The sequence below is a fragment of the Pinus tabuliformis genome, chromosome 1_1 (genome assembly GCF_031772625.1).
Source record: "Pinus tabuliformis cultivar Carrire ecotype Pingquan chromosome 1_1, CPIR1, whole genome shotgun sequence".
Taxonomy (NCBI): Eukaryota; Viridiplantae; Streptophyta; class Pinopsida; order Pinales; family Pinaceae; genus Pinus; species Pinus tabuliformis.
The window spans coordinates 440,543,548-440,555,701 of record NC_142297.1 but is presented as its reverse complement, the minus strand read 5'-3'; positions in this window follow the sequence as shown (position 1 = coordinate 440,555,701).

Sequence of the window (12,154 nt, the reverse complement as noted above, 5' to 3'; positions counted from 1 at the left end):
ACTCGTCTGGCAACAAGGTTCCCTACCAGGTGTTTATCAACCATCATGGTTCGGACACCAAGTCATCCATCACCAGCCATCTCTACAATCACCCTCATGATGATTTAGGATTGCAAGTGTTTCTGGACAAGGAAGAAATGGAGAAGGGGTACTTCTTCACTTCTCAAATAGTGACGGCTATAAGAGATGCCTCAATCCATATCGCAATTTTCTCTCCTTGATATGCAGAGTCTGAGTGGTGTCTTAATGAGCTACTACTTATGTTGGAGTCCATGCAGTCGGGCCGGTCAACCATTATTCCAATCCTCTGTGGTGTTAACCCTACTGACCTTCGATGGACACTTGGCAAAGACAGAGTGTACGCTAAAGCCCTGACCGAGCTCGAACAAAAGAAAACAACCGACTCTCAAACTCATCAAAAGAAGCCGCGTTATGACCTCGACATCATTGAAAAATGGAGAAATGCTCTTTCTAATGTTTCAAATATAGACAGTTTCGACCTGAAAGGAGCTTATAATGGGTGACAACTCCATCTCTTCTTGTTCCTCTTTTTATATTGTTTAGTTTGATATGTATATGACAAATTATTTGTGTACGCTTTGCTTACGGCTAATTAGTAATTTTGTTTGTGAATATTAATTCAGTGTGGAGTGGCCTACATTGGGTAGGAGCCTACCAAAAATCCTATAGTACTCAAAGAGATCCTTCCAATGAGGTATCGTATGCACCAAACGAAGATCATATGACCAAGTTATGACCCGGGGAATTTGGCTACCCAACTAAGCCCAATGGGACCCACAAACTCTTGGTGTTCCATCTCCTGGGGTTAGGGTTTTGGTTGTTTAGGGTTTCCCTTTGTTGTTCAATAATAAAAAGGCCCTTGAGCCTCATTATAATACAGTTCAGAGGCATGTATCCGCCACATCTCTTCTTAGATATAAGCTACCATTGCTCAAGCTAGTTATTTTCATTTTTTTGTAAGCATCTTTTGGTTCTTTGATATTAAGGAAATGAATATTTATTTTTGTTGCATCTTTGTGTTTATGTTTATATCTTTATTCTATTGCATTCTTGCGTAATTCTGAATCAGTGGTATCAGAGCAGACTGATCTTTCTCTGTTTTTCTTTGCATGTCCCCAACAAGGTCAGGGTATAAGGATTTAGGGCTCAAACTGGTTGAACCATTGCAAGACCAACCTCAAAAACCCCAACGACCTCCCATGGAGGAAGAAAAGAAAGACAAGGGAGAAAGAGATCCTTTCAAAATATTGGTCAGGGAATCCCTCGAGTGACAATGGAATGTGATGATGGATAACTTTACCCAGAACCTTTGGTGACTACCCACAGGTGACACATCTTCATCCAACAGCTACACCACTCCCTTTAAGGTATAAGTCAACTTTGACATCCCCATATTTGAAGGCCAAATAGATGCAGATGACGTAGATAAATGGTAAAATACATTAGAAGGTTTTTTTTAGTTCATAATTTTTCCAATCGAGAAAATATTACTTTTTCACTCCTCAAAGTCACCCCCCACGTCAAAGACTGGTGGGAAACCTACTGTGAGAGGAAGGAAGAGGGAGAATCCTCACTATTTTCAGCCACACCCACTTGTAATTCTTTCTGATATTCCATCAAGGAGCATTATTACCCTATAAGGAGCTATGAAGATAAATACATAAAGTGGACCATTTTGCAGTAGGGAAGGGACCAAGATGCATTAGAGTTCACAAATATTTTTCATACCCTTTGCATGAAGTTAGGTATCAAGGATTATAAGTGGCATCTGCTACTTAAGTACCATGGGTATCTACACAAGTACATCGAGGATGAGATGGAGTTCCTGGAAATCTCCTTGATTGGTGTCACCTATCGATACGCTATCAAGATCGAGCATAAATTTAATCAGAAGAATCGAGACTTTGGATCTGCAAATCTGAAACAAGGGAAAGACACCCCAAAATTGCAGAACAAAGGACAAAGCCAAGGCGGGGTGACCCAGGACAACCTTCCAAAGCTGCAAGCAAAGAACAACACCACAAAGTCAAAGAAGGACACAGGAAAATGGTGTGAGTTCCATAAGAGCCCCACTCACAACACGAGTGAGTGTCGAGCCAAGCCGTCACTGGTGGCCGAGCTTAAGGTTTCAAAATCAAATGCATGTTTTGAAGTTGAGTTAGAACCAGACAAGGAGAATGATAAAGGGAAGAATATTATTGATGTGAAGCCCAGTGCCATCGTTGCCACCACCGAGATCTAGAAGATTCAACCCGAAGATCGAAAGGAGGGGGAGTGTCTCTTCCACCCAAAAATGTGAGTGAAGGGTCATGAAGTGGAACCCAAAAGAACCTCATTTCAGTAGAGTTCATGAAGTGGTAGTGCCTATTGACAACACCACACCCGCAGTCATACACCATCAGGTGGCTTCACCAAGGATGAGATCTTTGCATTAGCCAGCAATATCATCTTCCCTACAACATCAAGCCCTTCATAGATGAGGTATTATGTGATGTTTCCCTTCTTGAAATTTGTGATGTATTATTAAACCAAACATACTTGTGGAAGTTTCATGTTGTGTATGAGTCTAGGCCCACACTTTTATTATTTCTTTGGGAAATAGTTTATACAAGATACGATAGGTAGCACCACCTACCACCATCTCTTTGATATGTATGAAGCAATGCAATAAGATCATTTCCCAGACCGGGAAATTTTTCTTCCTTATGATTCTCCCTCGGGGAAAGAAGAATACTGTGGCCACATCCACAACCTCTATACAGGGCTTCTTTGTATCAAAACAATAGGTGGACAAGGTCGTGGAGGAGTACAGGGACATCTTCACCTCACCCACAAGGGTATCTCTACACTTTCACGTAAAGCACTCCATCGATATGACCTAGGATGCGCCACTACCCAACGGACTGATTTACCGATGCTCTATTCTAGAGGTTGATGAAATTAAGATGCAGATTTAGAAGTTGTTGCAGAAAGGGAACATCGGGCTAAGTTTATCACCATGTGGGACCTCGATCATGTTGGTACAAAATAAAGATGACACGTAGAGACTCTACATTGACTATCGGGTGTTGAATAAGATCATTGTTCAGAATAGGTATCCAATCCCATGGATTGATGACGTTCTGGACCAGCTTAATGGGGCCAAATATTTCGGCAAGATTTATTTTAAATCTGGTTATCACCAGGTTCCAATCAAACCCTTTGATGTGTTGAAGACTGCCTTCAAATCTAAGGAGGGCCTTTTCGAATGGTTGTTCATGCCTTTCGGGTTGACGAATGCCCCTGTAACCTTCATGACGCTGATGGAAGACATATTGCGGTCCTTCACCAACTCATTTGTGATAGTGGATTTGGATGACATCTTGATCTTCAACTAGAGTTTGGAAGAGCACCTACACCATATTCGGAAAGTAGTCCAAGCCTTGTGACAACACAAGTTGTGTGCTAATCTAGAGAAATAACTTTTGGTATGTCCCAGGTTCAATATCTAGGGTACATCATTGATGAGTGGGGTGTGCATGTGGACCCAACTAAGATACAAGTTATTTGAGATTGGCCAGCCCTAACCACTCTAATAGAGCCACGCAGCTTTCTTGGTCTTGCCAATTTCTACCGCGGGTTCATGTTGGGTTTCTCTCATATCAATTGGCCTTTGAGTCAAGTCACCAATGGTGGAGTGAAAGAAAATTTCTTCTGGTCTGAATCCCAAAAGAATGTTTTTTCTGAGTTGAATCATCACCTCTGCTGTACACCAGTGATCACATTACTAGACCTATAACAACCATTTGACAGATGCCTCTGACTATGCTATCAGTGCAGTTCTTACTCGGTAGGGACATTTGGTGGCATATCACAGTGAGACACTTTCAAACACAATATGGAAGTATCCCACCTATGATAAAGATATGTATTCTAATGTGTAGGTCTGACGACAATGGAAGCATTACATTTTGGGGAAGGAAACAGTCATCCACATAGACCACCAACCCCTACAGTTCATACATATACAAGTAAAGTTGCAGAACAATCACCATAAAAAATGGTATACATACCTGCAACAGTTCCATTTTATCATCAAGTACAAGAAAGGCAACACCAATAATGTTGCAGGCTGCCTCAGCCAACTGCTAGTCATAGCGTTGACTATTGTGCTAGACTCTTATGGACATGAGACCTTAGAAAGGACACATCTTTAGAAGATTGATTCTAAATTTGAAACCACATACGAGATGCTCTTGGAAGGTAAGAAATTTTCAAATTTTCACCTCCAAAGCACCCTGTTATGCCACTTAGGACACCTTTGTGTTCCTTCAAGCAAGCGTGCCAAGATTATTTGGGAGGTGCACTATAGTCGAGTCGTTGGAAATTTTTGGATAGAGAAGATAGTGGAAGTGTCGCAGAATTATTTTTATTGGCCAAACCTTCGAGAGGATGTTGTGAAGTACATGAGATCATACACTGTCTGCAACATTGTTAAACTAACAATCAAGAAGCAAGGCCTATATACTCCTTTGCCTACTCCTAGTTAGCTTGGGGAATCCATATCCATGGATAAGATGTCGAGCCTTCCTCCTACTACACATCGCAACAACTGCATTTTCGTTGTCATAAATTTTTTCTCTAAGATGGTCATTATGGTAGCGTGCAAGAACAGTATCACAGCAGAAGCCACTGCTATGTTCTTCTTTGAACGAGGATGGGTACACTTTGGGATCCCACATTCCATTATCTCATATTGGGAAAGCAGGTTCCTGAGTACATTTTGGTCAAGCCTCTGGTCGATGCTGGATAACCAACAAACTAACTCCATGACCTTCCACCCCCAAACTGATGGCCAAATAGAGGTGGTCAACAGGATGATCATGCACATTTTGTGCATCTACAACTCGAAGCATCCATGCACATGGGATGAAAGCCTCTCCTATGTCCAACACGGCTACAATAGAGTTCTCCATAGCTCAATTGGCCATATACCCTCTTAGGCGGTCTTGGGATTCTAGCCACTATGTCTCATTGATGTGGCCATACCATGTTGAAAATGCAACAAGAAATTCCTAATTTAATTTTTCCTTAATTAAATTATGAGAAATTCAAATTTCAACTTCAGTAAAATACTTGGAGGAATTTAAATGAGGTGATATGGCACTTATCACCCAGTTAAATTAGTAAATTAAAGTTGGAGACACTTGAGTTATGTTTAGTTATGATTGATTGTTAAATTCTATAATTCTATTTTAGTTAATTTGAGTTAATTTGGGTTTAACTAGTTCTAACTAATAGAGAACTAGTGGAGGGCCTAGCAGTGTGGTGTGTACCTCAGTGATCAACTAGTTAACTCATCAATCAATCCAAAATAATTGATGCACGCAGATAACTCGATTTATCCAGTTGAGATTGGAGTTCAAGGGCAGTGTATTATCAGTTGTAGACAACTCCAAATTGTATAGGTGGTGCATGCACTCAAAGAACGGACTACATGGATTGTGCAGTTCTGGATGGGGAATTTCCATAATTAGTAGCGCTAATTCCTAATTGAATAGTGCAAGGATATAGGGACTTAAGAAGGCATGAATTTGGTTAATTATTGGCGAGATCTAGCTTGTGAAGTAGTGAGATAGATTATACTAGTGTAGAGGTTTCTCAGGCTTGAGAAAGCATTGTATTTGTTATTTATTTTCTTACTAATGTAATACATATAAGAAGGGATATTGAGCATTTGATTTCCCCTAGATAAATATCTGAGCATCTGTGATTGAATATTGTCTCATGTTTATGTTGTGATTTCTCAATTGATTAAATTTTCTTTTCGTTGACCAGTAGAGTAGATTCAAGTCTTTTATTTTAGTAAATGGCATTAGTAGTTTTGAATCTACAATTAATTTCTACATGGTATTAGAGTAGGAATCACAATAGGAGAGAATAATTTGAAGCTGTCTTTGCAGCTAAATCGAATTTGTAGGATCATTCTTCGGAGTTAGTTGGATGTCTTTCCATGGCCTGAGACTTGAGTATGCCCTTGAGGGTAGCTCAAATTATATTTCTTTGAAGAACAAGATGGAGGTAATGTTGGAAGATAATGGGCTGAAGGAATTCATAGATAATGATATCCTGAAGCCTCCAACATTTGATGCTCAAGATCTAGCAGAATGGAAGAAGTGTGTAGAAAAGTCGAGGAGGACCATATTGGAGGGAGTTTGAGATCATGTTGTCTCAAATATCCATGGGAAAGAGTCTCCATATGCAATGTGGAAAGCCTTGACAGACTTGTTTTAGAATAACAATGACCACATGAAGTTGGCACTTAAGGAAAATCTTCGAGGATCAAGATGGAAAAGGACGACACAATACCACAGTACCTGAGCTCGTTAACCCAATGTCGGAATGAACTTGGGAGTGTTGGTATTACAGTTGTAGAAGATGATCTCATGAGCCTAGAACTTCTAGGCCTTCCCCAGAGCTGGCACAAGTACCAAGATTTGGCAAATGGGAGGAAGAAGCTGCCAAATTAGGAATACCTTTGGTTTGATTTTGTACATGAGGAGATAAGGCAGAATACTAGAGATGGGACCTCATCCAAGGAAGTGGAAGAGGAATTTTCATTAGTCAACAAAGGAAATAATTCCAAGGGGATGAGTCCCAAGGTGAAGTTCATTCTAGCCAAGAGGGCAAGAAGAAAGACATGTCCAAAATCAAGTGTTTCAACTATCATGAATTCAGGCACTATGTCACAAAGTGTTCACACAAGAAGGAGAGAAAGAAGGAGCTTGCAGTAGCAGCAACAAATGAAGCTTTGGCTTCACAGTTTCAGCTTGATTTCACCCTACTCGCATGCATGGAGAGCACAGTGATGGGTAGTGGGTTGTACTTGGATAGTGGTGCCTTGTTCCACATGATGGGGAATAGAGATTTTTTTAGTGAATTGGAGGAGAAATTTCTCCAAAGGAACATTGAGTTTGGAGACTACAAAAGGTATAGTGCTACCATGATTGATATCGTAACCTTTCAGAGGGAACCAGGCTCCCCTCTCAAGCTTAAGGATGTGATGTTTGTTCCACGTCCAAAGAAGAATCTAATATATGTTGCAGTTTCAGAAGACCATGGTTACAATCTGATCTTCAACAAAAGGAAAGTATTCCTAAGACACAACCACAAGACAGGTGAAGCAGATCGATGCTCGAGCCAAGAACCTATATGCACTTGAGGTATAATATGCATGTATAAATTTGAGGAGCAAGGAAAGGGTTAGAGACTTGGTGGTTGAGAGGGAGCATGATTTACCTCTCAAAAGGAAGCCTTAGAAGGAGCCTCAAGAAGTTGTGGAGAAAACACAAATGAAGAAGCAGAAAGGAGGCAAAGTGGAGACATCCAATAAATTAGAGACCTCCAGTAGGGGAGAGTCCGATCCAAGTGGGTAGAGGGATGACATGAAACCATACCTCCAGGAGTGAGGTGGGGTGATGTGAATCCCTAGTCCAAGAGTTTCAAAAGTTTGGGTAGGGTCCATTGATGTGTTTTTGTCTCGTGGATCATTACACTTGATACAGGGGCCCACAATATTCAGTACCAAGAGGATCAAAGCTAGTCAGATATTGAGGAGTGTAGAGCAATGTCAACAACAGAGCAGAAAGATCATTTGCAAAGTCAACAACAACACATTATTCCAAGTAGACAGTTGTAGAATGATGCAATGATTTTTATTTTTATTTTTTTTTATGTATGCTTCCTAGTTGCAAATGTTGCAGTAGCAGTAGCAACAAAGAGAAGTGTTGCATACAGTGCATTCCAAAGGTGTTGGATTGGCATAGATGTGAATCCATTTCTTACTGAGAGGGAGTTCTGAAAATGGAGAAAGAAATTCCTAATTTAGTTTTTCCTTAATTAAATTAGAAGAAATTCAAATTTCAATTTCAGTAAAATACTTGAGGAATTTAACTGAGGTTATATGACACTTATCACTCGGTTAAATCGGTTAATTCAAGTTGGAGACACTTGAGTTATGTTTAGTTATAATTAATTGTTAATTTCTAGCAATCTATTTCAATTAATTTGAGTCATTGTGAATTTAACAAGTTCTAACTGGTAGAGAACTAGTGGAGGGCCCAACAGTGTGGTGTGTGCCTCAGTGATCAACCAATTAACTCATCAGTCAACCCAAAATAATTGTTGCATGTAGATAACTCAAGATACCCAGTTGAGATTATATTTCAAGGGTAGTGCACTATCAATTGTAGACAATTACAAATTATACAGGTGGTGCATGAAGTCAAAGAAGGACCTACAGGGATTGTGAAGTTTGGATGGGGAATTTCCCTAATTAATAGGTGTTAATTCCTAATTAAACAACGCAAGGAGATAAGGACTTGGGTAGATAGAAATTTGGTTAAGTATTGATCAGAACTGGCTTACGAAACAGTGAGATAGAATATACTAGTGTAGAGGGTGCTCAGGCTTGAGAAAGCATTGTATTTCTTCTCTATTTTCTTACTAAAGAAATACATATAGGAAGGGGTTTTGAGCAATTTTTTCTCCTAGATAAATCTCTAAGCATATGTGATTGAATTTTGTCTCATGTTTACATTTTGATTCCTCGATCGATTAAATTTTATTTCTGCTGATGAGTAGAGTAGATTCAAGTCTTTTGTTTTAGTAAATTACATTAGCAGTTTTAAATCTACAAGGAATTTCGACATACCATTTGCAGCTACTCAGGCAGATTGGACTCATATCCAGGCCGAAGCTGACAAGGCTAACATCTTCATAGAGAACATTCAACACATATGAGAGTAGGTTTATGACATATTGGATAAAGTCAATGCTAAGTACAAGCAAGGTCATGATCAACGTTGTGTGCCACACAAGCTCCATGTAGGCGATAAAGTTTGGTTACATTTTCAGAAGGAGTGCCTTGCTAGGCCCACCCCAAACTTCACCTGCTCTGATATGGTTCGTACACCATCACCACAGTTGTAGGGGACAATGACTTCAAGCTCAAAATTCAACCGTTCCATGGCCTGCACCTAGTATTCAATGTATATTGACTGTGACCATACTTTCCCTCATTGTTGGACACATCTTACAATGTTGAGAAGCTAACACCAACAGAGCTCAAACCAAGCTGCATCGAACACGCTACCATTGACGAGATCATGAACACATATGTCAAAAACACTTTCCAGTAGAGGGTACAACTATATCGAGTTGTCAAAGAAGGCCAACTCCTTCACCAAGGAAAGTGGTTCACTAGGGACTAGGTTCAACAGAAATTTCCTCACATGATGAAGGATATGCACACAATTGGGACCATTAATTCCTAAAGGGGGGGGGGGGGGGGATAATTAAGGTGGATATTGGTGGCCACCCACCTATTCCACCTATACCTCCAACTGGTTTCAACAATTTCCTTGATTATAGGAACATTTACTATTTTTAGTAATTTTTCGAGTCCTGAACTTTTGGAGTTATTTTGACCCCCTAAATGGTGTTCTTTTGATATCTGCATCTAGCCCATAATCATAGGAAGGGACATGCCACAAATCCTATAACGCTCGGAGAGATCTTTCCAATGAGGTATTGTATGTGCCAAACGAAGATCATATGACCAAGTTACAACCCCGGGAATTTGGCAAACTCTTGGTGTTCCATCTCCTAGGGTTAGGGTTTTAGTTGTTTATGGTTTCCCTTTGTTTTTCATTATAAAAAAGTACTTGAGTCTCATTGTAACATAGTTCAGAGGCATGTATTCCCCACATCTCTTCTTAGATATAAACTACCATCGCCTGAGCTAGTTATTTCCATTATGTTTGTAAACATCTTTCACTTCTTTGATATTGATGAAATGAAGATTTACTTTTGCTGCATCTCTATATTTGTGTTTATATCTATATTTTGTTGCGATCCTGCATATGTATGGATCAGACCTACTCGCTAGGTAGTGGGATTTCTTGGAATCCACCCAAGTAGGCTTTGTAGAGAAGTGATTTTCCGTTTTATAATCTTGGGGGAAGATTTTTGGCCTTCCTATTTTGTAGCTACAAACATTAAAGTTATTTTCTATTGAGGCATGAGAACAATAGAGCATTTTCTATGTATATTGGCCCGATTATTTGACTCAACTAACATCCATGTATTTTGTTTTTTATGATCCATTTGCCTATTGCTAAACCTCTCTATGTATACTTTGATTCATGTGAATTAGAAGTATATCATTTTTTTCTGTGGGAAAAAAGAAGTCCATTTCTATAATTACTATTTTAAAGTGATCATAATTTAAATTTTTTCAGTTTGGTTTTTTGGGGGCTATATAATTGGTCAATTTTACTTAAAATACAACAAGAACTTGTTGGATCACAAATTTGATTTGTGAAATCTACATAATTGGAGTGCTTTAGGGGTTTCTCATGCACTAAATCCATTTATGCATTTAAAAACACACTTTAAACAACAACAAAAACCATAATTTCACCAAAAAATTTATTATTGGATTTCGATTAAAAAACATAATAAATAAGAGTTTCACTAATCCTTTAAAATGTGTTTGGATATTTAGGGATTTATGATCAGTGAAATATGAATTTTGTAACTAATTTGTTTTATTAAATATAATTCATGAAACTTTGAAAATCAAAAGGTTTTATGAAAAACATTTGAGCAATAGAAATGAGGGTATTAACCATCTACTAATTCTTACATTTTAGAGAGTTCTTATCCCCATTTTATTAATTTAAAACAAAATGATGTTTACTACAATGTTTTTAACTATTTAGTTATCAATATCTTATTGTTAATTATTGTTTTCACTATTAAGTTCAAATTGAACTCTACTATATTGACAAAGCAAAGTTCATATATAAAGATTTTAATGTTTTGGAAATTGGAACTCAAGAATATCAATGTTTTTATGTTAACCTATTACCTTATTGGCCCTCTCCTAGTTTATTCATTAACACTCAACTCTTTAATTTATTCATTCTATTTAGTCATCAAGACATTAAGGTTTTAGCCTCTAACAAATTAACCTTATAAATCTAAATTAAACATGAACCACTAAGATATTAACCTCAATCCATTACTATGAACCCTTTAACATCCCAGCCATTATCCCTTAAATCAATATGCCAAATTAACCCCAACTATTAATCCATTAATCCCTTTACAATTAACTTATTAACCAACACACCCTCTAACCATTAATCACTGACTCACCATCCGTCTCACCATTAATCAACTAACGAATTCATATGCCTTACTCATTAACCCATTAATTCTTTAACTAATATAATTAATTATAAATATTTACAATAAAACATAATAAATTATATTTAAATGTAATAATCCAAAATTAAACTGATTCACCCCGTAACAGCCGGAGATGGCTGTCCTCACTGTTGGTTTGACAAACTGAGTTTGATAGGTTTTTCCACCTTTTGAAAAAAAAAAAAAAAAAAAGTTCCTCATCGACAAAACTTTTTGACATTATCCATCTCAGAATTCAAACGACTTCATTGTAATGGTTAAATATCTATTTTTTAAATGGTTTTAAAGAAATAATATTAAGATCGTAATTGAATCGTTTTCTCTTTAAATAAAGTGTTTGATTGGATAGGAATGTGCCAAAGTCTTTGATAATACAGGAAATATTTCTTCCGAGTAAACACCAAACATACATAAAGATAACCACATAGGGTTGCAATATGAAATCCATCTCCCTTGTCAAAATTGTACTTGTGATGCCTCGTCTAGCCCTAATCTTTCGGTGTAATCTGTGTGAGTGTATGTATCTGAGTGGCAGGGTAGGAATTTCAAATTTAAAGTACTTATTAATGGTTTTTTGGATTTTAATTTTCATTTAAAATTTTTATTTAAACATCTTATCACAAAATATTGATAGCCAAACATTTTATCACAAAATATTGATAGCCAAACATTAGCTATATATATATATTTTTTACAATATAGTGAATCGATAACTGCCTGGCCTAATCTAAGGTAGACCTCACCATGTTGTAAAATTCCATCCCTGGTGAAGTATGTTACTCATAACGTAACGGACAATTTGCTCGTCAAATTTCTTGGCGAATTAGCATGGACTTGCGACCATTATTATAATATAATATTTTGGTCACAAACTTTATGT